We start from the raw sequence: 24,751 nt of genomic DNA, 5'->3' as shown, positions 1-24,751 counted from the left end.
CAGTCTCCAGGAGTTCGTTAGAGCCCTTTGATGTATGAGAAGAGAAGGTCTGCCTGAGGCTGGTGTCAGAGATTTGTGATAGGGAGGGGAGATACTGCTAGGTCTGTCCTGCAAGTTGCAGCTGGGCAGTCTCGCTGCTTTCGGGCAATCTTGTACATCAGTTCATCAGAACCCCCACAGATTTTGCGTGGCCCCAGTTGTTTTGCTCCTATCAGCTTTGTTCACTAATCAAAAAAAAAAAAATCTCATTTGGACAGAATTACAGTCCAACATCTGTCTGAAAAGAAAACAGTGTTCGCAAACACTGGTTATGTGTTGGTTATGAAACAGTTGCTCCTAAACAGATACCAAACTCAGAACAAAAAAACCCCACAACAACCCTACAGTTTTCTCCCTAGGTATGGTGTGTTTTGAGGAAGGGAAGAAGCTGGTAAACCTAGATGGGAAGGAATGCAGCTTGAAAGTAACCCACTTCTTTAGTTGAAGAATTTTTTCTCATTACTGTTGCCTAGCTGGAAATAGCTTTAAGGATTACATGCGCATGATCTACGCCAGCTTCATTCAAACTGCTTTTTCCAACCAGGTACTTCTTTTCCCTGGAAATGAAGTTTATCTTGCTGCTTCCTTGCAGCGTACAACCATTTTACACAGGCAGTATTTAACGAGTTTAAGGCGGAATGCTTTTGGCTTTCTTCCCTCCGGATATGAATCTGCCCCGTTCTCCTCCATCTTCCATTTTCCTGACAAGGGGGGGGGGGGTATTACTTAAATTGCTTAAACTTTTATTGCACCACAGAGCAGATTCTCCTCCACAGCCTGCTCCAAGACTGCCTGTAAGGCAGAGACCCATGCACTGAGCATGAGAAGCTGAAGGAAGATTAAGGATTAATTTTTTGGATCCTCCTGTATTTGCCAAAGAATCATCACCATTTTTGTCACAACTGAAAATGCCGGAGCCCTCTGTCAGTCCTGATGAGTCGCATGGAAAAGCTGCGTAGCTATGCAGGGAGGTTATATTTCTGTTTTTTAGGGGGTTGCATTCATATGTTATAGGTATTTTTAGCTGGCTTTGAGAAGTGAAAAAACTTTGCTTTGGATGAGAAGAAAGATATGTATCCTGTCATTTTAAATTCACATGGGAAATTACAATAAAGTAACATTTCCACGCAGAAAAAATAATCCATCAAAGTATTGATGGATTTTTCAAATGTGCTGAGTACTTGTAGATGCTGCTGCTGACTTGGATACTGCTCAAATACTCTGCAGTTTTGGAAATTAATCCCCTTCCTACTTTTCCCTCAGCATTGATTCTGGGGGGCTTTTCACTCATTTGCATAACTAAGCTGGTAGTGAATAGCCCTGCTCTCCTGCAAGGCACACCCGGGGACCAGGTGAAGGTGGACCTGTGTGGGGGGGAGCCAGAACAGCAGGGGTGCATCTGAGCTGTGGCTTTGGGGTACTGGTACTGTGCCAGCAAACAGGGCAAGGTGAGCCTGTGAGGGGATAAGATCTTAGCAGGGCTGGAGAGGGTGACACGGTGCCAAAATGTGTGGTGAGGAGTGTTTCTGATTGAATGCTAAAAGCCTGCATAACACATCTTGTTAGAGCAGGCTGACAGGCAGGCGCCTTTTGTTGAGCTCCAGGATAAAGGTGCCACTGGTTTGCTTTCTTTGTCTCTTGCAGGCTTTGGGAAGGGGCTGCGTGTTTCTAATGGCCCAGCACAGGAGTCACAGTGCTCCCTTTGTCCCACCAGGGCAAGGGACAGAGGTCAGGGGGCTTCCAGCATCGAGCTCTTACTTCTGGGGGGAAAAATGCAATCTGGAAGTATTATTTGGTAAAGGACGACTGCGATGGGGCTGAACACTACATATTGACTCTCCTTCTGTCAGCTCCGGTGAGCTGGCACTCTGTGGCTCAACCTTCTGACACCAGGTAAAAGTGACCATAAAATGGGACAAAACTGCTCGGATCCGTACAGTGGTGTGGTGGGGAAACAATTACCATGTCCAAGGCAACTGTCTCATCCACTCGCCTGCAGCAGAGCGGTCCGGGTGGCAGGATTAACCCCAGAGAAGACTGAAGGTCCTCCCACCTGCAGCCTTCAGTTTAATCTGGGTATTTTAACCCACCTTATGCTCAGTGCTTTTGAGTTTAGAGCTTTTGATAGGAAAGCGAGGGAATAAAAATATCTTTGTGTGCAGGTTGTGTTTGCAAAATCAGACACTTCCTCTCCCACTCGCTCTTGAACCGAACAGATCCCTCCCACAAGAAAACTGGTGGATCCTAGAGCTGGTCCCAACCCTGATAAACATGTCAAACCAAAAGAAGGGCTGCCAAAGCGAGGGGTAACATGAGGGAGGGAAATGGATGTCAGCTGCCACTGGAGACCCAGTTTCTTGCCCCTGCTTTGACCGTGAATATCTGTGCCCTTGATCAAGGAAGTTAATTTTTTCTTTTTCTAATATTTTTCTTAATATGAACTTAAATGCTTTGGTATTAAACACAGATTTTATTGTCACGGAAAAAGACAACTAACAAAGAAATAAAGGGGCTCTTATGTCATTCTGTATGCTATTCTAGAAAACAGAAGAGAAGGTAATTATTTCTTCATATAAACTGAGTCCAGCTAGCCAATTGGTATGAAAGACTGTGTATTTCTGAATTGATGTATTCAGTAAATGATCCTGGAAGTGTTGTTTTTTAGGTATAAAGGTCATTGCTTCCTCTTTTCCTTTGACCAAGAAGGATAATGGAGAACATTTTAAAGAGAACTTAAAATACAATGTAACTGCGACTGCATTTACTTTTTCCCAAGGTTATGTATTTTGGGGGTCAGGGGAAGAGAGAAGCAAAGGGGAGAGGGAAAAACAAATGATGCCAAGAGGGATGAGTCAGACATTACACATGATTGCTGGGAGTTTGGGCTTTCCACATCAGCAATCAGCTCCGTTCTGTTGGGAGAACAAGTCTGTTTTGAAGCCATCTCAGATGCCTGTTAGTCATGTTTTCCAGCAGTGGAGGAGAACTATCCCAGTCTCCATGTGCCTTTCTTTCCATCCTGGAACACTTGAAATCTGTGTGAGTGGAGGGAGGAGGTGGGGAAGGGTCTGGGAGGACCTGCCACGCCAAGGTTCTGCTGTCAGTGACTTTGGCACCTGTGAGGACGATGCTCCTTTCTGACCAGGGGCTGGAAGGAAAATGTTATCCAAATGCAAAACAAATATTGGGGATTTGATCTAATGTGGGTCAGATGGCTTTAATATGTTTCAGATGGGAAGAACTTAATTAATGTCGAACTTAATTATTTGTACTGGGCAGCTGGCAAAAAAAAAAAGCATGAATTTTTAAGAAATAAACCGGCTTTCTGAATATCTGAGTGCATGGGGGGAAAATCTGATTTGCAAGGAGAAGAGATCTCCTCTGCAGTGCTACTGGCAGTCTTGTGCTTTGTGTAGGTGCTTTTATTTATTTTTTCCTTTATGTATCTTCTGTCATGTAGCGTATCTCTAGACAGCCTCTTTGTCTCTCTGAGCCCTGCACAAAAACATTTAATTGAAAATGAATGTAGAAACATCTGATATTCAGTGGTGTTCAGATTTTGGATTCAGCCCGTCTGCTGAGCTCTGCGTTATGCCAGTGGAAAAATGCTGGCTGTGTTTCATCACATCTGACTGTTGACTAAGTTAGATGCATTTTGGCTGTTGCCAGATGCACAAGATACAGTGAAATGAGCATTTCCTGTAGCAAATTAAGACTTGTTGGCTCTGTGACCGTATTGGCTAAAACTGCTTGTTTGCACTGGGGATTTGGCCAGATTGTGCTGGTCAATACAGGCAATAAAGTGAGTTAGCAGAGGAGCTCTCCTGATCCGGCTTGAATTCTTATTCTTCTAATTAGTTAAGTTTGGGAATTGTGGGCTTCACTTGTCACTACTGTCTGTGATATGGGTTCCAGATACACCCACCATCAAGCAAAGCCAAATGCCTTAAGGCATTTCTCAGCCAGGCTGAACCAGTGAAGATAAGCCTCTCTGGAAGGGGGAGATGCTGGGGGGGTGGTGCTGGCTGAAATGGCTGAGGGAGCCAAATCCCGAGCTGCTGTGAACTGAGGTCTTGCAGAGTCAAGATCGCATCCTGTTACTTTGGCTCCTTGCCCAGAGGCTCCTTGGTTTGCAGACAAACTGCCCACGGGCATCGGTAGGCAGGGAGGAGATCGGTTCCCAGTTGCATCCTGTCCTAAGCTGGGGGTGCCTACCAGGCTATGTTTCCAGGTCCTATGTCTGTTTGCTTACTTATTCCCAGAGTAGGTGCCTCTCTGGACCATGGTATGTTGTCCTGTAGCTGCTGCCCTGTGCACTAGGGTACCTGTTCTTTCTGGGATCCCACAGGGAGCTGGGGTTCACTTTTCTATGTCCATCCAAGTGCTCATCCAGGAGGCGGTGCCTATCTCAGCTGGCAGAGGAGCGGCTGCAGCAAATACAAGAAGCAAACAGGGAAAATTGCCAAAGCCACTGATGGGAACAGCAAGCAAGGATCACAGGGAGAGAAGAGGAGCTGGGTTAAGGCAATTCTGCCCCTCCTTTTGGAGCTGACTGGGAATTTTCTGTTTTAAAAAGTTTTGAGTGCTCTAAGGGGCAGGCAAGAACAACAACAACAACACAGATTTATTGTGTACAAGCTCTGGTTGTGGTTGAGTGTCTGTATCAGAGAAACCTTAGAAACTTGAGAGCAGTGATGCCATTGTAAATACCTGACATTTACTGAGTGTTAAAGGGGAGGGTGATTTGCCTCCAGCCCTACTTGCTGGAGCCACCCAGCTCCGAGAGCTGGAGCAAAGGGACTTTTGCTTTGAGCTGGTGCTGCAGTTAAAACATTACAAAATGCTGACAGCCTGGAAATGGTTTTGAAAGTACCCTGTCCTGGGTGACAGCGGGATTGGGCCAGTCTCACTGCATTTAGACATCCAAATGAGAATCATCCAAGGTAATGTCCATGAATCCGCTAACATCAGTGCAGAAATACAATGATCTTTGAGCAGACTGTGTTAACCGTGCTGTTCAGACACCTGTTTTGAGATGGAGGAGCCCACAGGGCTGGACCTGTGAAACGCTGTGCGCTGGGAGACCTGACCAAAGATAAAGATTTGGCCATATATAAGAGAACAGCAAGGCTCCAGAGAGGTTTCTGTGTTAAGAGACTTCATCCAAGCATGAACCTTAGTTAACACCTCAACTGAAGCTCAGTTGTCCAAATACTCTGTGTTTGCTGCTCTCCCTTGCTGAGGGAGAAAGGTGCATACAGGAATTATGCAACTTCTCTTCTTCAGCTAACATTGTGTGCAGAAAAAACAGCTGTATTGCTGAACTGAGCGCAACCCTAGATTGGACTTGTACCCATGAAGTGAAGAGGGATTGATTCTGCCACCCCAATATAGCAGTTGATAAAAGATGGAGGTGCTGTAGATGTGAAATTTTCAGCTTTGTAGCATGACAGGAGAGACACCAAATCCTCCCTTTTCTCTCTGACAGTGCTGACACTGTCTTGTGAAATGAGGGGATACCAGAAAGTTGCAGTTCAGAGACTGGAGATCTACAGCTGTCCCTCCTTGTGTCGCTGGGCACCACATGGTAGCGGCACTGCAGAAGGCCAACAACCCTATGCCTGAGCCATCATGCAGGGGGCATTATCTGCCTCGCACTTATTATCTTGTCATAAGACAAAGGGGCTACAAAGTAGGTGCGTGTGAAGTGTCAACAGTGGCTCTGCAGGGAACAGAGAGCTTGGAAAGCCTGGGGAGAAAATGCTGCACTAATAATGTATGAGGCACATAAGCTGTGCCTTGTTTAAAAGAGATGCATGGGTCCCTGAGGAGTGGAATAAGTGGGGCACAGGGAGGGCTTGGGCCAAGTTGTGGTATTGCTGTATCTGTCTCCTTCAAAAGTGTTAACTGGTCGAAAGAAGGCAGCCCCTTAGGGAACACCTTAAAAAAAGAAAAATGTCTGCAGTTATCTGCCATAACCAGATCTCTTTGCTATTCAAACCAAAGCTTAAGTTTTATAACAGTAAAACTAACCCTCTTATTTAAAAACAAAAAATTAAAAAAAAACCAACTTGTATTATGTAGGGTTGTTGGAGGAAGGGTATCTCTATCGCATTTGATGACCTGTATTAACACAGTATCAAAACCCCTCAAAATTCACCCAATGGGGACTTCATCGCTATCTCACCCCAAAGCCCCAAATCCTCAGGACCAGCCTAGATCCCTTTTACCCCTGGAAATAATCCCATGCAAATCAATTTACTTTCATGAGTAGACTAAACAGGATTTGTCAGTAATTAGCATGAAGTGGAACAGATTGCAGGCATGCTTATCTCCTAATGTGGAGGTGCAGCTGGTGCAGGCCGGGCCGTGCCGCTGCCCTTCAGGCCCGAGCCCACCAGGCCGCTCCGGCCCCATGTCACCACAGATTCCCTGGTACATGCTGGGAGAACGCACACATCTCTGAGTAGTGCACCAGGCCGAGATGGTGCCAGACAAAACCTCATGTGGGATTAAACCTGGCCCTTTTTATTTTTCCCAGTCACGGCACTGAATCCAGAGATTAATGCCATCTTGGTTGTTGTTAGTTAAGTTGCATTTTTTTCAGATTAAGGGCGGTGACTTTAAGTTTCAGATTGAAGTTCAGATTGAACTTCTTCTGACTGAGATAGTGAAGCATGTTTCATCTATGATTTATTACTTTTAATACCTTACTATTTAATATTTGATTCCCCCTATTGGCTTCAAGTAGCTCCTTTCTAACACTTGAATCCCCCAAGTGGTAACAGTTTACTTACTGGACAGTTCTTCATTTGTGCTTGTTATGCTGTCAGGATGAGGACAATTTCATTTTGCAGTTTGTGAAGGCAAGCCCTCTCTCAAAGTTATCTTTAGATGGGGCTGACCTTCTGTGTGCTGGGCAAACATGAGGCGATACTGGCCCCACACATGTATCGTCACACCAAGTGGGTTTTATTTAACGTGCCAGCATATGCCAGCAGAGGATGGTGCCCAGATAGGTTTCTGTTGTGTTGTACATGAAGTATATTTGGTTATACTACCTCAACATGGATGGAAGCTTTTGGTTCGTTAAGCATCTCCTAGTTCCAGGCCTACTTTGGCAGGGATGGCAGCTGCCATATACAGGGAGGGATTTCTCTCTCATCTGATACAGTGTAAAGGTGGGTTGTGGCCCTTTACACTGAAGGTAGTAAGAGTCTTTCATCGTCTTTATTTCTTTTTATTTCAATTATAATGCTCTACTAAAACCTGTTACATGATGGATTCCAGCAGCTATTCTGGTGAGGATGTGCTGCACTTGTCCACACAACTCATAGCTGTCAGAGTTAAGGTCACCTCTCAAGTATGGAATTTGGGAGTGAGGTCAGTAGAACAGCATTAAATTCACTCATAAAAAAAAAAAAACAACAGGAAAATGTAGCCTTTACAAAGGTTAGTTTTTGCTAGCAAATGCACAGGGAATAGATGGATAACAACAGCATTTTATGGTGCTTTTCATTTCCAGTATTTGATGAAAGCTGTAGTTTCAATATTTAAGTCAGGACATAAAAAGCCTTGGTCTTTCTCTGAATGGAATTAGTAGCAAAATAACACTGAATTTAACAGAATTAAATTTGGTCAGGGATGAGTAAACCTATATTTCCATTTCTGGTTTGGAAGCTGCTGGCTCTGAAGTTGGGGTTTTAAACAAATGGAAAGGCAATGTTGTGAGATTTATTTAGGCAGTAGATGCAGTGAGCTGTTAACTGAGTTGGTTGAAACCAAGAAAACAAAATTGGATATGTTTGATATATTGGTATAAACAGAGAAAAACAAATCTGTTTGGTAAGTTGCATACTGGTGTTCATGTCAACCACACGCATGTATGTAGGGGTCTGTCAGCCTAAAGCCTGCCCATATTCTCTGTAGATCTGAAGTACATCTCATGTACAGGTGGCATAAACGTCGATGCCCTCTGATAGAGAAAGAAAAGAACCCAAACAGAGCTTATGTGATAGCTTGCGTTTGGGGGAAGAGTTGTTCGCGAGGCAGGAAATGACCCAGCACTTAATATCTGGGTCTGGCCTTAGGATTGGTTGCTGGTTTTTCAATTTTGGTAATCATGAGCACTTAATATTCACAGCTAAACCTGCAAATAACAGAAAGGAAATTACAGGCAGATTTCAAATCTGCGTGCAGAAATGAGCAAAACAAAAATTTCATGCTTCATACTGGATAACATAAATATTTTATTTAGCTTTAAGGACTAACCTTTGAAGTAAAAAGTGGCAGCTAGCTGAGAAATGGCCTGGAGCTGAAAGACTTCTATTTAAAGTAGAGTTTTAGAGATTTTTTTCATTTGGGTCACTTCACATTTTTGAAATACAAACACTGCTGGTTATGTTTGTGGGCTCCCAAATATCCGTACATCTATCTATACAAAGCTGTGAGCAGCGCCTGCCAGCAATGCAGCATTCAGCTCCTTTCACTAGTTCGGAAGTATCCAAGCAACAGGACAGGCATTGCATCGCTTACGCCTTTCTCACCCCAAATCCCAAAACATCCAGGAGGAGCTTTTCAGACCGGGGCTGGTGCAGCCCCTGCCTCCTCCTGCATCCATTACTCCTGGGGTTGCGCGGCCTCACAAAAGCTGATAAGACCAGCGATAAAAGCGGTTTAAAGAAAAGCCCGGGACTACAATGGAGCCGTTTTGAAATGAATGCAAAACAGATGCCTCCCAATAGTGAGGAGGTTGTGCCACAGCCAGAAGCCAAGCAGCCCAGGCTGCAGACAATGCGGCTGATTCAGCCAGCATCCCGCTAGCCCTAAATTCATTGCGTTGCTGAAGAAAAAGGGGGAAGCAGAGGAGTGCGAACTGAGTGGCCTCTCTGGCCTGGCTCTTGGCTTTTTTGCAGCTTGTTGTTAATAGTAAATGAAGAGGAGGTTTGTGGAGAGGCATCAACGTGCCCAGCTTTGCGCAAATGTTCTCCCATCGCTCCAGTGGGAAGAGCAGCCAGTGGGTAAGACTGGGCAATGCAGAGTTTTGCTGTTCAGATGTCCATGGCTGGCGTGCTGGTGTGGTTTTTAGACAAATGGCCCCTTCCAATGGGACTGCCATGTAGGAGGCACTCAGGAGCTGTGTACATAAGGGAATAACCCGCCCCATCCTGCATGGGGCCACATGAGCACAGGGACATCAGCAAAATCTGCCGTTGCAGTCTGAGCCTCTCTATTTGTAAGTAACAGCAATCTCTGCTGTTATCCCAATTATCCATGTCTTCATTGCCGTAAAAACCTCAGGACTGTTGCCCTTGTCAGTGGCTGGCAGACCTGCTGTAACGTTTGATCTGTGGACAGGGAAATGATGTTTGTGTCGATGCATGGTCTGGCACATCTGTCAGATCCAGATTAATTTTGTGAATGCTACTGCAGAGTTCAAAGCTGTTTCCTCTCTAATTGCACTGAAACAGCCGTAAACTTTGTGAAGACAGTCGTAAAATTCTAAGACCAGCACTACTTAGCACAGGAATGAGTTAATTTATGTACTGATCTTATTTATTTACAGACCACTTGCAAAGCACTTGCCAAATTTCTCGTGTTTTGCCCAAATCCAAAACTGAGGAACAAATGGCAAAATGCTCACATCCACCACTCTGTCTGAGCTGCAGTCGGTGCAGCTCTGCGTGCTGTGTGCCTGCCACACGCTGCTGCGCCCCATAGCCAAGTTTTGCGTCCAGGTTTACAAACCCTTGCACTGGGACTTAAAAATGGAATTTCCAAACAGCCCCAGCCATGTCTGAGTGGCGGCTCTGTCGGAATAGGAAACTCGCAGACAACTGCTCCTGCTGCTGCTGTGCGGCGCCCGGCATGGGGCTGCCCTCTCAGCAGGACCATGTGTCTGTGCAGGCTGTAATGAGACGGAGCTCTGCCTAGTTTTGTTTATGAGCGAAGGGCAGGGCTTGGAAAAAGAAGTCCACTTGCTAGCGGTGAGTAAAGCTGCGCTGTTTGACCAAAAAGGGAGATTAAGATTAAGGCATAAATTCACTCTGCTTTTCTTCTTTAAAAAAAAAAAAAAAAGTTTTAATTAAAAAGAGGAAGGTCTGGCCTTTCAGTGCCAAGACAGCCTTTCAAATTAATTTAAAAAGCATTAGTGAGTTCTGCTGAGGTCTACAAGTAGATGACTCTTCTGTCACCACTGCTACTCATTCCGTTCCTGAGAAGCAAGAAAGCCAAACTGATAAAATGCTGCCATCTGATACAGCTTTGAGACCTAGAATTTAACAGGACATTTACTGGGCAAGCAAAAAAAGGGAAAAAATCACCTTGTTGAAACTGTAGGCATGACAAATTGGAGTGTGTATGGGAACTGTGGATGGAGCAGAAGAGCAGAGGGATTGCAGTACAGGATAGGCTTCCACAGTGGTCCCCAGCAATTCCTCTAAAGAAGTGGAAGACCAGTGGCACAATTCTGCCTGTGGTTTGTCGTGTGCATCTCATCTGAGTGAAGGGTGAAGCAATTCCCATGCCGTGGGAGCAGCCCCAGCTCACTCTTTCCTTCCAGCAGCTGGATAAAAATAATTTTATAGAGAGACCTTTTCTCTAATAAATAGCAAAGCAATCTCATAAAGAAAGTAGCATGCTTTTTAGACTCGGTAACCATATTGAATTAAATGTTAGGCACACCGTAATTACATTTCCCTGTCAGTTGTATTAATGTGAATTTCTTTGATTAATTTTTCAAGTTAGTTGGCATTAAGTGGACAGGAAGCTGAAGATCCCCTCTGGACCTCCTGGGCCAGGTCATGCAAGGAGAGCAGTGGGCTTGGTGCCGTGCCATTGACTCAGCCACTTCGATGCGAGACTCGGGTCCCAGCCTTTGGTACATCTGCAGTCACTGCATGTAGCTCACCAGGGTTGGTTTCTGCTTCACTAAAAGTTTCCCGTTCCTTGTGCTGGCACCACTGAGGCCGAGTTCACCTTTTGAGGAGCAGAAATCCTATCTCAGCCACATGCAGAGCGCTGCTCAGACAGGTACGGGACGGCAGCTGCTGCACCGGTGATCTCACACCGCTCAGCACCAAGCACCATGAAACCAGAGGATGTTGATATGGGAGCCCAACCTTCCTTCCCCCTGTCAATCCAATGCTTGCAGCTCTTTTAGAGAGGAAGCTGCAGCAGCCCTCGGCATGGGGAGCTGTGCATTACAGCTGGGCTACCCTGTGCTCAGTGCCTGCAGACTTTGTGTTAAGGCTCCCTTCCCAATTCATCCCTCAGACATCTGCGTTAGCTCACGAGGCACAGGGAGTCCTGTCCTGGAGCGAGTGTGAGGTAGGGATGGACTGAAGCGAGCTCACTTAAATAGGGACCCTTCTTCTTGTGTAAATCAGCTTGGATTACAGGGATCCAAATAAACAGTTGTAGATGCATACATCCTGCAGCACTCTGTTTCTATTACACAGCTCTGGGGAGATGAAGAGAGTCTGCTTAGTATCTGCTCAGAAGGAAGAAATGGGAGCAGGGCTGTGGAAGAATTTTTCAAGATTGGGAGCCTGTTTCATGTTACAGTGGCCTGCCAAATTTGGTACAAATTTTCTTAGATACTGGTTCCTGTGTACAATCCATGAGCATTTAACGCCAGTGAAGCCAGGGGATGCACTGAGCTTCTGTTCCCAATGCATGTAGCTTTTGCTCTCCCTTCCTAAAGATCAGTTTTTTAGGGCAGTTTCAAAAAAAGCTCAAAAACACATACAGTAGAGAACTGAGAAGAATGGGAAGCACTGTGTAGGAAGTTTGAACATATACAAGCTTATTTCCCTTCTCTACTCTTACCATCTTACTCCCCTCCTGATTTCAGCATGCTACAAAGCATGCGCAGTAGCAAAGCAGAAGTTACAGGGGAAGCTCCAAGCACCCGGCTTGTGGACAGCATCAGTCCCTCTGTGCTCTGTGTCCTTTTTACACTGCTCAGTAGTGCAGGAAGGACACTGCACTGCACATGGGCCAGTTTTTAGTTCAGTCTTAATTATATATATATAAAACACAACTGCTAACTATGCATCTCTTTCACGCTTCTCAACAGCCTAAATCTGTTCTTTGGATCAAATTCTGTCTTCCCTAGGGAAGAAGAGAAATTGGCTCTGTTCCACTTTGAAGGGGAAGAAAAAGTTTTTGGGGGAAATCCACTTGCCTTAGGGATCTAATGAGTTGAAACTATCTTGAAATACTTGTGATTTAGATCATAATGAATGCTAATGCTTCTAGTTAAAAGGTTCTCCAGTGCATCAAGTCGGGAGGCTGCTGGGTGGTGCAGACAGCAGCAGGCTGTGCCTGGCTGACCCACGGTGCTTCCAGCATGCCCAGGGTGCTGGAACACACTGCGTGAGAAGCGGCACTGGGAAACTTCTGGCACTTGTCAGCAGCTGCACAGGGCTGGGTGCTTTTGCAGTCTGTGTTTTTCTGTAGGTATCGGCTGGATAACACTCGGTAACCTTCAGATCAGCTCCAGATCATACCCCTTGTATTCTCTCCAAGGAAACACAGACACGCTGCTAGAGGCAGCCCGCCGTAGGAAAAGCTGAGTTATTCAGGCAGCAGCGTGCCTTAGGAAAAGAGCTGCAGCATTTTCTTGGGGAAAGTCTGATTCATCACTTGTCTGCATGCCTGGACAAGAAGAGGGTCATATTTCTGCTAGGCACCGGTGCGGGGGGAGGGTGCTCCGAACTTGATTTATCAACTAGGGGAGATGAATTAGAACCCTCAGGGGAGGGAAAACTTCACAGAAACCGAAATATTTTTACATTGCAGATGATTGTGGCCTCCAGACTTTTTCTTGTATGGCATTTATGCAAGCACACATTCCAAAACAAAATTAAACAAACAGTCCCTTGAAGACTCCTAATTAGCCACTTTGCTCAATACTCAATTAGAATAACTGGGTAGGTAAAATATGACTGCAGTGCGGAGATTTTCATTTGAAGTTGCAGTCCGTAAGTAATGTTTAGGAACAAGTTAGAGTTCATCAATGAATGCGTTTCGCTCAGAGCAAAGAGGCTGCAGGAGGGGAGGGTGAGGCGCTGTAAACCTGACGAGGGCTGGTAATTTAAAGCAGAGGCCCAGAGTTCAGAAGATCTGGAAAGATCGTGCCTCTGCCAGAAACCTTGATGTGACCCCAGGCAAGTCGCTTCACCTCTCTGTGCCTTATCTCAATAAATATCTCTGTTTCCTACCTGTGAAATAAAGATAATGCTCATACGTGTTCTGAATCTTGAATGTTAATAAAGTACATAGAAATTACCAGGCAAGAAGTCCTCCAGAAGAACAGGTTCTGAGTCATATATGTTTGTACAGCACTCAATGGCTACACATTCCTTTTTTACTAAGCCACTTGCAAATACTTACGCTGTTTAGACTTATTTCGTTTATCCTCCTGGTGAGGAGGACAGACCTGGACGAAGTGTTTGGATTCAGACTGTCTCAGTGCTCACAGGAGGGAGAGCGGCTGGTTTCTCCATGCGGCCGGAGCTCTCTAAAGGGCTTGTGGTTGTCAGCTGCACAGCAAGGATGCATCGCTTGGAGCCTCACACCAGAGCCCGGGTCTGATGTGAGATTCTGTGGCTAGAACTCGTTCCTATCAAAGCACGATAACGAGCATCAAACAAACTCCACTACTTAGAAATTACCAGCTCTGTGTGTCTGGTTTAGTTTTGTTTCCATGAAAGGGCACAACTCTCACAACTAGTAAATTATGTAGTTTCTACTGATACCATCTGTACTCTGCTAGTAGCTGGTGGTTTTAGCTGACTGTTCAGTTTCTCATTGCAGAGAGAGAATTACCTAGAAGTGCTAACGAATTAGGTTTGTCTTCTCCCCACCCCACAGCTCTAGCCCCTCCTGTGGTTACATTGAAGTGTCTGCTTTGTGCTTCCTCCTGCTTTACTGTCAGGAAAACTGAAGACTTCACCCAGGGATTCCTCCTGTTGTGTCCCAGGTGAGGTAAAATGCCAAACGTTCAAGAAAAGATTAGAGAGGAAAGCCTGCACTCTTCTTAGAAAAAGGCAGGCAAAGTTGGATGCACTTCTAATTAGAGGTGTTAAAGCCCTGGCTTAGCTTTATATTAAAGAATTAATACCATCGCATTAAAAAAACTAATATTGAAAGAAAGGTTTTGCCAAAAATAAATACAAAATGTTGTCTTGATTTATTACAAAATCCAAAGTTTTAAAAAGGGTTCTTTTAAAAGCCTTGAGAAGTTTTCCATCTAGCTCAGGTGCACACTTCGGTTGGGTGCAGTATCTTCTATCTGTATTCCTCAGCATCAGGGCACCTCGGAGACTAAGATCTTCTTGAAAATAGCTTGCAGTACAGCTTTTGACTTCGATCATGCATTTCTGCATGTGAACTGACCAACAGAAGCCAACGGCTGTAGAAGGACTGAAGCCACAAAGATTGGAAACGCAGGTTTGCATGGGCTGCTTGTGCCCTTCCAGGTTTTTGCGTTGTTCACGGCGTAGGAACATTCGATGGTCCCTACAGACATATAGCTTCGATTCAAAAGCAACATGATGAGTCTTGAAGGCTGCTCTGGAACATTCTAAAAGGCTTTGCTTCTCAAAGGTTGGGTGGACAGGATTTGGGAAACCGTGTCACTGTGTCACAGGGTCCTGGATTTGGGACAACCAAAAATAAATAAATAAAAACCAATGAAGAAAGTGAAAGTGTAGAACGGGAAAGGAGAAAATGTAGGATGTGCGCCACATGTACTTTTCCTACCTCTAGTTGCAAAACCTAAATCAGGTATTATTCCTGCAGAGACCTTCAAACAGGTCATTAGAAACAACCCAGCAATTATGAGTCTCTTTATTGTAAATTTTAATTTAAAATGGCACTTGCATAATTTTCCAAATGTGTTGGAGCCTTTGTAAAACTTACTTCAGTCGCTTTTTTTTTTCAAAAGGAGTCAGGTGATATGTCTTTTGTTATCTTCCTGATTAAATCTCTCCATGCTGGGGAGAATTATCATTTCCTTCCCAGCCTCCCCTTGTCTTTTTAAAAGACCAATAGGTAATTTTACTAACTTAGATAAGGAATTTCATTATTACTGAGAAGCCAATTATCTGTCAAGATGTTACTGCAATATTATTAGAAAACTGGATACTTAAGCAGCAGGTAGGTTTTTTTTGTATTTCCTGCATAACTATCATACGCTATGTTTTGATTAGTTCCTAATGATACCAAGAATGTTTTAAACAAATACTCAGCCTGTGCGAATGAAAAACATTTTGCTTCTTCAGTTGCACTTGTGCAGCAATGGTAATTAATACATCTTGGAATATTCAGACTACACCTGATTAAATCAAAGTGCACCAGAGAGGGCTTTATAAGTAATCTTTCCAAGAACCCTGCTGTGAGAGAGCTAGGGAAGAAAAGGAAATGTGTGTTGGACAGCATCATTGTGACTGAAGGTGTGTATGGGCAATGGAGTTGCACCTACTGATTCCCGTGCCCATAACCCTGGTCCTACCTTGGACCTTCCCTGGTGAGTGGCAGCAACCCAATTTTCCATAATTTTTATGACAGAAACAGGCTTTGCAGCCGTGGGCCCAGCAAACTGGCTGAATCCTGTGGAATGGCCATTTGCTTGGTTTACCCTACAGCAATGTCGCTTGTCCTGGTAGAGGACAGCCTCTCTCAAAGAGCAGTCCCACCACCGAAGTGCTTATGTCTCAGCTGTCTGTTCCCAGTATGACCCTCACTGGTTGGTACTGGTCCTGCTCTCTGGTACATATTTGCCTTACAACCTTTGGCATAAAGGATGTGCCAGGGGGCTTGGATTGAGCTGCTGTGAGGGGTTGTCTCCTGAGGATCATCACCCAGGCTTACTTCCAAGTAGCCTCTGGGATTAAAGAATCTTAAATCCTGGCCTCTGCTAGTTAGTGTAGCCAATCTCAGTGATGTAAAATTTGCAAGCCAGAAACAGAAGTTAGTTTGGGTTTTGAGTTAAACGTGTTTTAACTTGGCCTGCGCCCTTTCTGGAGGCTGGGGTTAAGGTGTGGGTAAAGAAAGGGATGCAGCAGTGGCAGAGTTCTGCCAGCCCCACAGCAGATGATGTTACACATGAACTGGTTGGATCCTATTTTACAGGAATTTATTGTAATTGCATGAGTTTAGAGGAACGAGATAGCTGTTTTTCAGCTGATGTCTTTCACGCTTGTCAGCCAGCTTCACTCTTTCCTCGGTGTCGTCAGCTTCCCCTTGTTGTTTGCATGGATCTTTCCTATAGCTACAGGAAGCAGGTTCTTAAAAGTAGGAAAATGTGATGTCAAAACAGCGAAAAGCTTGGCAAGGTAGCTAAGGCACAGGGGTTGGGGCAGGTTTCAGGGCGGCCCATGTCTATTTCTGTAGGGCTGTCCTTTGCTGCTCTCTATGCTGGATGGCTGTTAGCAGGCGCTAGCCTTGAACGCTGTGCAATTGCAAAATCTCATTTTCTGTGTGTGTTTGGGCATGTCAGCAGGCCTTTGAAGATTTATTAATAACAGATTATACTCTTTTTAAGAGGTGTTTTCAGTTCCTGGATTGGGTGGGGGAGCAGTCCGTTTGCACCACCCACACCTCGCTGTCTCAACCAACTCACTCCGACTCCTTTTATAACAAAACCACGCCAAACTGGCACCGTGTCCCCCCTCGGTGAGCAGTCACTGAGCAGAGCACCCGTTGTGCTCCTCGTGGGGCTGGGTTTCACACAAGCTGCTGCTCACCGCAGGAGCTGCTCACCCGCCTTGTGCTGCAGAGCTACAGCTCTGCCGTGGGGAACAGCTTTGGGATTTGGGAGGTCAGCGCCCTGCTCTTTTGGCTTTGCTGGTCACCGAGTGTTTGGGCAGATTTTTTTCTACTTTGAAAGCTGGAGGGCAAATTAGAGTAGGTCACCATCAGTCGGACCAGTCCATCTGCCTGTAGATAGGGAAAGAAAGGCTTTCTTCAACTCCAGTACACTCAGCTGAGATACAGTTTGCTCTTTCACTGCTAATCAAGCGCAGTCAATACTCCTGTTAACTCCTCCTGCATGAAATAAAGAAACAGCAGAGTGAAGGAGGGGTGCTCAAATACCAGCAAGTGCTGGGGAGCCAGCCTGCCTTGTGCTCTTCCCAAGTTCTACCTTCTTAAATCTGCTGCCTGCAGAAATGGTTGCCACAGAACACACAAATCTTGGATCTCTCTGGATTTTCTGTGGGAAAGTAACTTGGGACCTCAAACTTTGACATTTTTTTATATATTCTAGCCTGTGGCAATCCCAGCTTCACAAAAGCAATTTCACAGGGAAGTTTGGCCACAACTGGCATTTCTGTCCATCAGTGTAGTTAATTTACATTTTTTAGTATATTTTGATTGTGGTTAAATAGCTGGTAATCATGTGCAGGTGGTAGATTTTGAGTGTGATCTTCATTACTTCTGGCAGGGAAGGAAGAAGCTATCTTCATGAATAAATGCTCTCTCCCGAACTTACAAACTGAGATTCCAACTTTGTGGGAAAGAGAGTTTCTTTTCTCAGTCCATGGTTCATATCTAAGACTTGTCCTTTTTAGGACACACATACTAAATACACTTTTAATCTCACAATATGCCCAGGTGTTCATTTTCTTTTTTCTCTCCGTTCTGAAGCTGTAAGTAATTCTGGACTCATTCCATCCACCTGGTTGAGTGCTTTTCTTTATTCTTGATTTCTGTTTTTCTCTTTCCCCATCTCCCCTGCGTTTCATTTCCTAAGCTTTTCTGCCAGAGCAGCTTTTTATTTCAGTCACCTCTGGGAACGGAGTGGACATAATGAGCTGGGTATTTGATTTGGGCCCCAAGGGGGAATCAGGTGTGGCAGGGAGTGAGACTGGGGACAGCTGTGGCCCGGTGCCCATGGGCACCGGGCAGCCGGGAGGTGGGAACCTGGGACTTCTGCAGTCACTTATGGTCCACAAAGCAGGCAGGGACCCACAGTAGCACTTCCCTGCAGTTTGGCTGGGGAGTTCTGTCAGGAACAGATACATTTCTGCACTGGAGATCTGCACTCTGCCATCCTGGCTAATCAAGATCGCTGATGAAACATTTATTTGTCAGACTGGGATGTTTAGCTAAATATAGGAATGCATTTCTGCAGTGTGAAGACAAACATCAAGGATCTTGGCGTGGGATAATGTCAGCAATTGCCACGCAATAGAAGTCTCGTCAGACACAAACCATTACCCTTCCCGGGATCCAAGGAGCTGCTGTGCAGGGTGATGCGGCTTTGTTTGTTTCTTTGTTTGTTCTGCCCTGGGATGTTGCTACCTGTATCGCCACTCTCTCCTTGGCCTCTCTGGTGGAGCAGGACTTCATTTCCATAAGAATCCCAGAGCAACAACACACATGTGCAAGAAATGATCTGGTTTCTGGCCCTGGGACAAGAATAAGTCTTGCCTTGATCTCATTTGTCTAAGCTGCTGTTGAAAACTTCCATGTAGTTAATATTGCAGCAGGTTCAGGAAGCCTTGTTCCAGTGTTTCTCTACCCTTAATATTGAGTTATTTGTTCCCTTGGATCCCAAATAAAATGTGTTTTGTTGCAATTGGAGATGGTTTAGTCTGTCCCCCACTGGATATAGGAATCTTCAACTTATAAGTTTAAATTCAATTTCTGTTCAGCTTTCTTCTCCATTTTGCAGTCCTCTCTTATTTTAGACAATGTACATCTAATTCTGTTATCCTTTGATCATTGGGCAAATTTATTGAATCTATTGTGTCTTCTATTCTTCTGCTCAGGGGCTGGTCTATTTTAGATCTGCCTGCTGTTGTATGTGTCTGCAAATGCCTTGTCTGAGCCCGAACACAGGAATGTGGCTGGGCAATTATCTCCCAGTTTTTAAGCATGCCACCCCTTTTCCTAAAAATCAAGGTTTTGTTTCTTAAAACGGCATTTCTTTGTTGACTCATGTTTATGCTGTGATCTGCCATGATCCCCAGATTCTCATTCCTTGTTTTGTGTTTCTGTGTCAGCGTTTGCTTCCAGAGTATGTTATTTAGTTTGTTAATTAGCTCTTCTGAGTGTACCAAGTTCTTTGGATTCAAGAGTAGCTCATATTTTCCCGTGTGAAGTTTTTTTTCCCTCTTTATCCCTTCTTTCTTCTGTTGCTATGTGAAAGACAACACACAGAAAACAAAGAAACCGCCAGATATTCAGAAGAAATGGGGAAGCAGAGTATACACAAAATAAACAGGCTGAGAAAAAGAGACAATTATTTGTCCTTTTTCAGCTGTGGTAATTTTATTTTCATTCTTAAGAATTGCAGGGGAAGCAGATATCAAACATGCAATTTTTTAAGAAATCAAGTGTAAATTGAGTGAGCACATTAAAAAAAAGTCAAAAATGAGCCAGGAAAAGCTGGAAGGCGCTGTTAGATACATCACTTCGTATTTCAAGGGATGATGGTGTGATTTAGCCAGCAAGAAATGGCCAGAGCTGCTTTTGTAAATGTGATGGATAGTAGAATAATTCACAGTTGACTTTCATTTTTCAATTCAAATATGTTTGCACATGAATTACCGTTTGGCCTGGGTATATTAAAACATCATCTTCCTGGATAAATAGATAGATCAATGCATTCAATGTTAATCATGTCTTGAAATTCATTTTAACTGGGAATCATGAAACTGAAGCCTTCTAAACACACACATTTCTCAGTAATTTCGGTTTGAAATTCAACCAGGAAATGGAGAGTTAATGTGGATGGCTTCTACGGTGTTATCAGAGAGAAACATTGGGATGGGATGAGCTGATTCCAGTCCAAACATTCTGAAATTCCAACCCGAGTGGACGGCAGCCTCAGCAAGCGCTGTCTGATACCGCAGCATCGCTGTGATCGGCCAATGTAAGCTCTTCAAATGTCTCGTGAAGCAAATAAATTTTACTGGGAAAATTTTAGGAAAGAATAGCTTGCGGCTTTCATGCCAAGGTGAATGTTTCACTTTGAGCCAAGATTTGTAACGGGGGTGTTTTTGCTTCCTCATATGTCTGAGTGCTGCTCGCAAAGCACTGCGCTCTCCTCTCAAAATGCAGCCCTTGTCTGGGAGTAGGACATGAGTGCTGCATTGTGGGAAATCACCCCCGGAAAGGACAGGGCTTGGCAGACCAGCACCCAGTGACTGGGGTGGGGAGGGCAGGAACCTTCTTGAGTTTGAGATTTTCCTTCTCTCTTCTCGGCTCCATTTTCCTTACCCACCTGATGTGGGGTGACCCCAGTGTGGAGGGATCAGCGGTTGGGTGCGTGTCCCTCAGTCCCGCTGTCCTCAGCCAGCCCACCCCCATTCCCACTGCTGGAGAGGAGCTTCCAAACAGAGCTGCTGGCATTGTGACCCTGAGCTAGCATTGCTGTTTACCCTTTTGTTCCCCTTCGTCCTTCACACGGAGGCAAGAATTTATGAATGCTCATGGGCTGCTACAGCAAGCATCAGGAGGAGAGGTCATCCAAAGTTTGGAGGGTTGCTAATTAGCTTTTTTCTTCATGAATTAGTCAAAGCTAATTAGTGTCTGTCTTTACAGAGGTTCTGAAGCAAAAACAAGAAGGGAGCAGTTAAGCCAGGGATGTTAAAGCACCCTTGTGAGATAGCAGCGTGTGCAGACATGGACGCCTCATGCTTGGCCCCTGGTTGGGTGAGGTTCACTTGCTGCCACCCAATGGCTGGCTCTGAAGTGGAGCACCATGCTCGGGGAGGCTCCCAGCTGGACTGCTGGGGCAGGATGGAGCAGCCACACTCTCTGTGTATCAACCCTGGGCTTCTTTCAGGGCAACGTAGCCAAAAAGCCAACTGGATCCAGGCACCCCTGATCCATATGGCAAGGCACTGCTGAGGCATGGAAAGAAATGAGGATTTGTAGTGTTTACTCGTTGAATTTACAAGGAAAAAAAATGCCAGGATTTAAAACTGCCCTGTTGGGAATATTTTTCCATTTTTAATTATAAGTTAGAATACAAATAGGCCAAAGTCACTTTGGCTGCTGTTGTAAACTGCAGTGCCCCCAAAAAGCTCTGTATGATAGCTTGTGTGTTGAGAACATGTAGAACGTCTTGGGAACCACCAACTGAGGAGAAGAAGGTGGAGGAGCACTAGTACAGGCTGCCCTCAGAAGCTGTGCATGTTCCATCCTGGCTGGATGGGGCTTTGAGCAACCTGGCCTAGTGGGAGGTGTCCCCGCCTGTAGCCCAGGGTTGGAACTAGGTGATCTTAAAGGTCACTTTGAACCCAAACCAGTCTGTGATCCTATGATTCTATGCCTGGAGGCATTCAAAGCCAGGTTGCACGGGGCCCTGGGCAGCCTCATCTGCTGGGTGGCAACCACTGCAGGGCAGTGGGTTGGAACTAGATGGTTTTTAAGGTCCCTTTCAACCCAAATCATTCTGTGGTTCTGTGACTCTATGAGAAGGGGAAGAGGGCAAAGGATGGAGCTCACTCCCAGCTCCACTGTCTGCTTGGGCTTACCACCTTGCTGCCAGGGTCATCCTTCTCCTTTGTTAGCACTGGGGTGTTGCAGCCCTTCCCTCTCCCAGCATTAATTACTGATCACAGAAAGCTTTTTTACACAGGGAGCACTGAATAATCCCTGTCGCTCTCCTACACCACACTCTTCTATCTTACTCTTTACTTCTGGACTGCTGCTGTCACAGAGGTTGTCACATCGGGAAGATGGCCATCTACAGCTGTCAGCTGAGAGAGACCATTTTAATTACATTATTTTGTTCCAGATCAAGTCACACTTTTCAACATGCTGAGATTTGCTGCTCGGCATGTGGACTTTCAGGTCGCTGTGCTGAGTACAGTAGGAGCACCCACCTGGCAGTATGGGGCTGGCGTGTTTGGGTCCCCAGTAGAGCTCAGGTAGCGGTGTGAGAAATCTATATTATCATTTGGGTATATGTGGTATTAAAAATTGGCTTTGAGTATTAAATACATGATGCTCCTGAAACATTCTAATATACTCTTTACTGTCTGGCACTGATGATGCTTAAATTTTACTTACCTACACAAGGTATTTTTGTTGAGAATAGCTGATTTCTAATGAGCAGTAAGTTCAGGAACGTTAACCAGATAACCAGATATCAGGAATATTGGCCTTTAAAGTTTCTCCACTGCTCTCACTGAGTATGTATGACAGTCCCTCAGAAACTTCCTTGAGGTCATTTAATTAATCGAGCGGTGTAGTTTCATGTTGGACATCTACTAGCTGGGAGGAGGGTTGGGCTGGATTTGAAATATTCCCTGCGCTTAAAATTTATCAGAGATGGAAATGACTGATTCAGATGCAGCAGAGAGCAGACCTCAGGCAGAAGGGTGGAGGGAAGCAGGAGTATGCGGCTCTTCGTGGTACGGCATCCATGCACAGTCATGGGTCTGAGTCACTTGGAGCGGGCTGTTCTTACAAACCAATAGGGTTCTCCTTGACCTGTGTGCATTCCGTAGCCCTGGGTCTTTGCAGTTTCTGTTCTCTGTGTGTCTTTCACATATTCAGCTGGAGGTCAGTGAGGCCAGTGTCAGCCTGGAGCTCCGCTCCCTTTGAAGTCAGTAGTGTTTCCTCTGTGTTTGTGTCTGTGCAGCTGAGATCCAAATCCAGTACAAGGTGATGGGAGCTTTTTTGCCCCTTTTTTGTGGTTTTTGTTACTGGAGTGCTGCTACTTGCAGAACACATTCTGTTTCACTGGTACCTAAATAGACACAGATGTTTTTCTTGCACAGAGTTTTCCATTTTATGCAGAAGTTAACACGATTTCATAAGTCAGGCTTCTCTGAGTCATTTTGAGTTTCTGTGTTTACAAGGGATTCTTGTAAATTCACAAACACTCTCCAGCCACCCCTCCAAAAGGCTTTAATGCAAATGCTTTGTAATGTGCTGCCGAGTTCCCCCTGCCCTCCTCCTCACTTACCACTTCCTACATCTTAAAAGAGCTCGAGAGCTCTTGATACCTATTGAAAAAGTTCCTGGTGAGTTTTTATAGCAAGAGCTGGTTTTTGTTTTGTTTTTCTTTTTTTTTTTTTTTTTCTGTATTTTTAATGTGTGTGCTTTTCCTCTTTTTTCCCTGACACGTTCTCGCTGCTCAGCCTCCCGTGCTGAGCAGGGACAGGCATCTGCAGGAGAGTGGCTCTGGGCTGGCGGGGCTGGTACTGGGCTGCTTTCTGGCCACACATTTCACACAGCTCATGCTAATAGCTGGTTAACTGGATGAGATCACTTCAGTACCTAATCCCAATAGCCTTATCTTACTGAGATCAGTTTGCAATTAGAACGAAACATGTTCCAGTGGAGACGCGGTTAAGCGCGTTAAACCACGCCGGCCCTCGGTGGGAATCCTGGTGGCGGCTGCAGGCCCGTCCTGGCCCTTCTGGTTTGGTGCTGGTGTCCCCCTGCCCTGAACCGCCCTTTCACCGGGGAGAGCTGGTGCCTCTGGAGATTGCTGGGGCCATTTTGGCCTCATGTAAATTAGGTGCTTCGGGGCTCTGCTCAGCACCGGTGAGGCCGTACCTGGTGTGCTGTGTTCAGCTCTGGGCCTCCCAGTACAAAGGAAACCTAGACATACTGGAGTCCAGCAGAGGGCCACCAAGATGGTGGAGGGCCTGGAGCACCTCTGCTGTGAAGAGACGCTGAAAGAGCTGGGACTGCTCTGCCTGGAGAAGAGAAGGCTCAGGGGGATCCCATCGCTGTGCATAAATACTTGAAGGGCGATGGCAGAGGGGTGCCCAGTGCCAGGACAAGAGGCAGTGGGCACAAACTTGGACACAGGAGGTTCCCCCTGAACATCAGGTAGCACTTCTGTGTTGTGCGGATGGCTGAGCACTGGCACGAGTTGCCCAGAGGTTGTGGATTTTCCTCCTTGGAGATCTCCAAAAGCTGCCTGGATATGGCCCTGGTTCCCCTGCTCTGGGTGTCCTGCTGGAGCAGGGTCTGGTCCTGATGGACCTAGAGGTCCCTCCCTGCCTCTGCCATTCTGTGTTTCTGGTGACTCTGTGAGGCACTGAGCCGCACACAGGGACTGCCTGCTTTCTGCTCTGAGTGCTGGGATTGTCTTTCCCGGTGCTCAGGAATCACTTCTGTGATTCCATCCCCAGTAAACAGGTCCAAGCACAGGGGAAGGCTCCCGGGCCCCTGCCAGGGAGCTGTCTATGGGGCTTGTGCCCCTGTCAAGGTGCAGTGCATCCCTTCCCCACCAGGAATGCTTTGCTGCAGTGCATTGCTTGGGCAGGAGGAGCTGATTAATCCCTCTGGATGCCTAAGTCTAGACAGAAGCAGAAACATTTTAGGCATGTTCTATTTCACTGTTGTTTTCTTTTAATCCCGAGGAGTGCCAGATGAGGCTGCATCCTGTGGATGCACGTTCCAGCTGGTTCTGCTGTTGGAGCGGAGCAGCAGAGGATGCCCTCCTCTCCTGGGCTTTGCAGAGACCTGGCAGAGCCTGGGAGTGGCCTTGTATGGCTTGTAGCTGCCTGCCCCCCACCGCTTGGCTTTCATGCACCTGACACTGTTCTTCTGTCCTCATACTAGGGGTCCTGGGTGCATGGAAGTCCTTTGTGCCTTTTAGATTACCCCTCCTAACTGTTTCCTGTGCAGATCTCCTTTTTAAAGCACTTCGTGTGCTTATTTGAAAGGCAAGTAAGGACCAAATAATGGAGGACTGTTAAAAAAAAAAAAAAAAAAAAAAAAAAAA

General features: G+C 45.6%; 1 protein-coding gene and 1 long non-coding RNA gene across 2 annotated transcripts in view; both read left to right on the top strand.

Annotated features, from left to right (window-relative positions):
- The window catches only part of EXT1 (exostosin glycosyltransferase 1), a gene marked incomplete at its 5' end in the record, with an annotated part of 167,385 nt that overhangs the window by 57,885 nt on the left and 84,749 nt on the right, over nucleotides 1–24,751 (top strand).
- Nucleotides 1–24,751, top strand: part of LOC110395121 — a 62,315-nt gene extending 37,564 nt beyond the window's left edge. Inside the window, exon 2 of the long non-coding RNA XR_002436177.1 lies at nucleotides 1–24,751. This exon is cut by the window's left edge and continues 20,648 nt beyond it. This is a non-coding gene — a long non-coding RNA (uncharacterized LOC110395121).

This window comes from Numida meleagris, chromosome 2, assembly GCF_002078875.1.
Source record: "Numida meleagris isolate 19003 breed g44 Domestic line chromosome 2, NumMel1.0, whole genome shotgun sequence".
NCBI lineage: Eukaryota > Metazoa > Chordata > Aves > Galliformes > Numididae > Numida > Numida meleagris.
Note: the sequence above shows the minus strand (reverse complement) of the source record. Positions and strands in the feature narration are given on the sequence as shown.